Below are 6,848 nucleotides of genomic sequence, written 5' to 3'. Positions count from 1 at the left end.
GATATTGAGGTCATGGAATAGCATAAAAATAGCAAACAAATATAGTGCTAAGTCTTGTTCTATGTACTTTACATATATTATTATCATTTGATTCTCACAACAACCCTAACCTGTATTTTCTATACATACACGAACTCTGCTATTATAGATTTGTAAGTTAGTGGTACCGGCTCTATTAACATGTGAGAGAATAGTAATTTAGAGAGTTCAACTAACTTGCTTAATTCACAAAGCTAATAAATGTTGGAGTAGGGAATTCTAGCCTTAATCTATCTCCTGAGCTCCTGCTTTTCCACACTTAATTAATTATCTAAAAGTAATTCTTAATGGGAATCTTAAAGATGAGATTTTGTGGCCATAGGGTTCAGTCATATATCTGGGTATTAAATGATGACAAATAGATGATATACAAGCTATGTATCATAGAGAAAACACTACATTTCAATAAAATTCTTTTTATTTTGAAATAACCCATCACTCCCACCCTTCCAGCCAACACTTAAAGAGATCTTCTTTGTATTGTTGATATGTTTAATAAATTGATATGTGTAATAAATTCCTTTTCAAGAATCTTTTCTGGTACTGTTTTAGCCTTATGCTTCTCCTCATCACTCTGCCCAACCCATTGAAATTGTTCTTCATAAAGGATTTTAAGTCTCCGAACTTTCTTCAAGCTCTTTTGAATATATTCCATCAATCTTACATACTTACTATCATAATGTTGAAAATAACAAAAAAAAAACCCACTCTTTTCTTTTTTCGTATCATCTCATGAAAATTTTTCTCACATTTTTTCTCTCTCAACTTCTTTTATTATTTCATTGTCCCTATTAGCATTTTTTCTACCTTCTCTTTTAGCACCAGCTGTGAGATTCCTGACTTTGCATTTACTCTCTTATAACAATATTTAGGATATTAAGACAGCCCTAATCCTTTCTTTGTCACAGTAGGTTATCCTTTTGCTTTGTCTTATACTAACAAACTTTGTTTACAGATTTGCAGTATGTATCTGAGCCAGATTCCACTGAATTAATCAGCATGTTGTAAACACATCTTATAATTGAAAAATTTATAGCATAACTCTTCGTAAGTACTTAAATAATTGTATTTTCATTGGCTTTACATATTTTTCCAACAATGATTCATTATCAATTTCAGGTAACATGAGCTATACAAAATTAATTATTCTCTAAAGACAAATTTTTTTCTAAGTTTATATTTATCTCAAAAATGCATTGAATTGTTACATTATATATTAAAACCTATACCATCAGCTAATAATGGAATAAAATCACACATCACAATTCTTCATATCAAGTAAATAATTGTTGTTGGTTATTATGGGGGAGGTAACAAAAATGACAGAGACCACACGCATTCTGTATAAAGCATGATAAAGAAGACTTGGCAAGAAGTTTGAGCAATATTAGTAGAATGAGAGAACAATCTAGAATGTTAAGACAATTAATTACCTCTGGTTTAATTCAGTCACCTCAAAATTAATCTAGTCTTTCTGATTTTTTTTCTACCACTACTCTTTATATCTTCCAATGTGGTATATGAGTTCAGGAGAAACTATCCTTATTTTGTTCTGGACACGTATTCCCCTTGCCATGCAGTGATTCTCACATGCTTCCACTGTTGGAACTTATATTTTAAGTTCTTTAGGACTATTTCCAATGTTCCTACTGTTGATTCATCTTTTGTTTTCTTTAACTAGGCGATGCACCATGACTGCTCAGAGTGAATTTTCTTTTAAATTTTAATGTCTCCACTTGCCTGCATTATTCTACTTAGAATGGACCTATTTAGATTATGATAGTCTTCCAATCGCAAAATCCAAAGGAGAATCTCCAGTTTTTGTCTTGTTGACATTCAGTAATTTCAGCAAAATGAACACATGTACAGTATGAACTTTGATTTTATTAAATAATGTCTTTTATAAAGTATTTCTAAAGTTCAATTTGGAACTTATTACATAACATGATAAATTAATTTAATCCTACTGCGTACTCTGAATAACACGTTTTTCACATTTATTTTCGAAAACAATTCCATCAATGTAAAAATGACATACATTTCCAATCTAAACACAACTGTTAAGAGAACCTGCTTTTTACCTATATCTTTTCTTATTTTTTAATAATATAGAAATTTTAATTTTAAAGATAAACACTTTAGAAAAAAATGTGGTTTAATTTTAAATGAAAATGGTAGAATTTCTCTTTTCATGTTAAACAATTGGACTTTGGAATCCCTGAAGATATTGACTTCTTCAGTTTGCAAGTTAGCTGTGAAGCTATGTGAAGGTTAATTTTATGTGTCAACTTGACTGGCACCTTCTGGGTGTATCTGTGAGGTTGTTTCTGTATGAGATTGACATTTGAGTCTTTAGGCTGAGGAATGAAGATTGCTCTTCCAAATGTTGGTGGGTCGCACCCAATCAGTTGTAGGCCTGAATAGAATCAAAGTCACTATTAGTCAAGAAGAATTCTCTCTCTCTGCCTGTCTTTGAAATGAGACATTAGTCATCTCCTGCCTTAGAACTTGGATTCAGACTGGAACACTATTTGTCCTCCTTGGGCTTCAGCCTGCCAAATGTAGATCTTGGAATCTCTCAGCCTTCTTAATCACATGATCCCAACTCCTTATTGTATATTGTAGTGTGTGTGTGTGTGTGTGTGTGTGTGTGCGCGCGTGTGTGTGTCTGGAGAACCCAGACTAACATAAGCGTTAAGAGAGATGTATGCTGTATTTTCTATATTTTTATCTTGGACTTACAAGTGAACAAAATATAGTTTGGGTTATTTTCTCCTCTACAAGGCAGTTTGTTGTGAACCCAGTACTACTTACAATTTAATATGCTTTTCCAATGGCCATTATTCAAGGAGTGTAGCATCAGATGGACACATACTGCAGCAAAGATAAACATATACCAAAAAGGCGAAAATAAAAATACTGTTCAGTGATGGAAGAATCTCTGAGATAAATATGAGGGAATGAAGATGCCTAGAATAGAGATTGCTAATCAGCCGCAAGGTCACTCCTTAAGACAAATTCAGCATTGTATATATTCATTTATAAAGACTGATAAAATCTGTATGCAAAGCAACATTGATTATTAACTCATCATTTTCAGAGAAAAGTTAAAAAAATAATTTTGGTAACAACACACTTAACAATTTATATATATATACACACACACATATATATATATATATATATTTCAATTAGTAGTTTTGTTCATGATGAATGCATTGTATTTAAATATCATAAACACACATCCCACATATGACCACAGTATTTCCTCTTTATCTGTGGTTTCTCTTTTTGTGGTTTCATGGTGAACTGTGGTCTGAAAATATTCATTTCTCTTCCATTAGTGTGAATAAATGAAAATCTGAAATAAAAATTTTAGAAATAAATAATTCATAAGTTTTAAATTTCATACTGCTCTGAGTAGTGTGATGAAATAGCATGACGTTCGACTCTGTCCCACTCCATTCAGCCCTGGATGTGGATTGACTCTTTGTCCAGCATACTCATACTATATATGCTACCACCCATTAGTCACTTAGTAGTGGTTTCGGTTATCAGATTGACTGTCACAATATCACAGTACTTGTGATATTTAATAATGTCCCCAAAGTACAAGGATAGTTTAAACTTTATCATAGGTATGCATTATAAGAAAAAAAAAAACCAGTATGTATAAAGTTTGGTATTATCCATGGTTTCAGATATCCACTGGGGGTCTTGGAAAGTATCCTCCATGGAAAAAGAGGGACTACAATATTTCTTTTACTTGAACTGGAGAGATATAGATTGTTCATTAGATGTGTTAGGTGAAGACTATACATACCATTCATTCTACACATTGCTTCTTCTCACAGTTTCTTTTTAAGTTGGTTATTTAGTAAATTATCACATAGGTGTGGTCATAACCTCAATGTATATAAATATATACACATATATGTGAGTTAACATCGGTAAGGAACTTTCAGGAATATGTGATTTATATTTGTATTTTCTGCAAAATATTCAAAAGTGGTATCAATTAACATACTCAATATTGGAAAAGTAATGCAATTAAATGTCTTCACTTTCAACCAAGACCAAAAAATTACTATTACAAAGTGCTTCTACAATTTATAAATCTAGAGTCAAGAAACAAGGTTGCAGGTATGACATTATTAGTATGCTTATACTCATTTTTTTGTTTCTTAAACTAAAATGTTGAAAATCATCATAATTTCTTCTGTATTGTATCTGAATTTTACCTCTTAATTTCTCATTATAAGACAATCTTAATGTACAGTTTTTATTTTTAAATCTTCGTCACAATATATGCCATTTGGATATAATTTTTCAAACGTTTAATGGTGAAATCCAGAATTAACTTAAGCATATGGCAATTACATGATTTTTCATTTGTTAGAATTCAGAAAAGCATGAGCGAAAATGATTAAATATATATCTAATTCTCAATTATTCACACTAATGGAGGGGAAAGAAAAGGTGTACGTAGCATTAAAACAAAGAAAAATTTCTAACTCATTTTTAGCTTTGGAGTATAATTCATATTCATACCTTTCCACAGCAGCTCATACTTCATGTCTTTTCCATGGCAAAGTCCTTCTATATTCATCTAAGCTTTAACATCAGAGATTCAGAAGACCAAACCAAACACTTTTGAGATGGCAAGTATGCAAAGAATAATTCAGAAAACTGACATTTTACTAATAGTAAACCAGGATTATACCAATAAAAACACATGTTATTTATGAGGCTTAATATTTCTTAATTTAATAGGTAACAAACACTCCTCAGTTGGTTTATTTATATTCATTCATTTATCATTAAATGCCTATGACATGTACTCGGTGCCTATAGCATCCTAGGCAATTTTCTCCGTACTGAGAATGCAGCATTGAAGTAAACATAGTTCCTTTTCCCATAAACATACATTCTAATAGTGGAGATCAGACAGTAAACAAAAAGTAGACACATAACCATAAAGATAAAGACACATAACCATAAAAATAATTAAAAGTGATAGGGTTGCTATTTTAAGCAGGGTTATCGTGAAAAATCTATTTTTTATATATTATTTTAGCAGAGACGTGAATGAAATGGATAGTGATCCAACCAAATAGATGGAGAAAACATATTGAATACAGAGGGAACCTCAAGTGCAGAGGCCCTGGGGATGGGGGGACTTGTGCTTGCCGTGTGTGTCCACATGATATCTGAAGATGAGTGAGGAAGGCACATTATGTAGGACAGTGTGGACCGTGAGTTTTCTTCTGAGTTATATAGGAGGCAGTTGGAGGATTTTGCTTAAGAGTGATGTGATCTGTCTTATAACTTAACTGAATCCCTCATGTGGACATTACACCATAAGAAGAAGAGAGTGGATGTGTGATCAAGTAGGATGCTAGGAAAACTAAGGGGTGGTGCAGATGGAAGTAGTGAGAAATGTTTGTGTTCTATAGATTTAGTAGTTGGTCTTATTTTTAATATTATAAAATTAATTGTAGACCTTTTTTTAATCCATCTTCAGTTAATATTTTCTCTCAGTCATTTCATTTTTTAAAAGTGAATGAAAAACGGTTTATGATTACTTATGCAGTTCCCCAGAACCCCACTGACTCTTAGTTCAACAATCCCTCTCAAAACACTGCTCTTCCTAAGAACTCTAATATACAGTTCTATTAAATCCAATTCAAATATGTAACTTTTTTTTTCTTAATATCTTAGCCCACTGTTTTTACTCTAAATTGCATATACTTCCATGTAGATATCTTTTAGAGAGCTTGCAAGTGGGTAGAGTTTTGTTAAGCAATTAAAATTCTCTTTCTATAGTAGAACTATCATTTATTTCATGGTGCTGTGCTCTTTCTCATCTCATTCCCTTTGCCCATATGACCATTGCACCTAAAATTAAATACTTTCTCGCTCTTAAAAATTTCTGACTCAGATTGAATGCCATTTAATCAGGAAAGTTCTCCTTGAACCTCAGGGTGGGATCCCCTGCTATATATTTAAATCAGTTCTATTTATCATACTTGTGATTTTATATTTTTTCCTGTGACTATTTGATTTATATTTTCAGAAAAACTAAACCAATAGGACACACACACACACACACACACGTAAGAGAAGATTTATTACAAAAATTGGCTCATGCCATGAAGGTGAAGTCCCATAATCTGCCTTTTGTAAACTGGAGAATCAGCAAGGTTGATGATATGATTCAGTCCAAATCCGAAGGCCTGAGAACCAGGGAAGCCAATGGGTTAACACCCAACCCCAGGCCCAAAGCCTGAGAAAGGGGAGCTACTGGTGTAAATCTGAGAGTCTGAAGCCTCGAGACCCAGGAGCCTTGCTACCCACAAGGCAGGAGGAGATGATTGTCCCAGCTCAAAAAAAAAAAAAAAGCAAGAATTCACCTTTCCTCTGCCTTTTTGTTCTATTTGGGGCCTTGACAGATGGGATGATGCTGCCCACTTTTTGTTGATGAGCGCTGATCTTTACTCAGCCTGCTGATTCAAATATTAATCTTACCTGAAAACACCCTCACAGTCACACCCAGAGATTACATTTTACTGGCTACCTGGGCATTCCTTCGCCTAGTCAAGTTGACACTGAATATTAACCATCACTGATTCTATACTGCATTCTCAATTCTTGGTTTTTTGCTTGGACAAATTACTATGTATATTTTATTGTTTCTCTCACTAAGAATTTAAAGGAATATATTCTGAATTTACTTCTAGTGGTGGCATTTTTTAAAAATATTTTTTTACCTATTTTTCTTTTTCAAATTTCTCTCTTGCTTTATTCTC

Source organism: Pteropus vampyrus, unplaced genomic scaffold (assembly GCF_000151845.1).
Source record: "Pteropus vampyrus isolate Shadow unplaced genomic scaffold, Pvam_2.0 Scaffold13, whole genome shotgun sequence".
NCBI lineage: Eukaryota > Metazoa > Chordata > Mammalia > Chiroptera > Pteropodidae > Pteropus > Pteropus vampyrus.
This window is presented reverse-complemented; position numbering follows the sequence as displayed.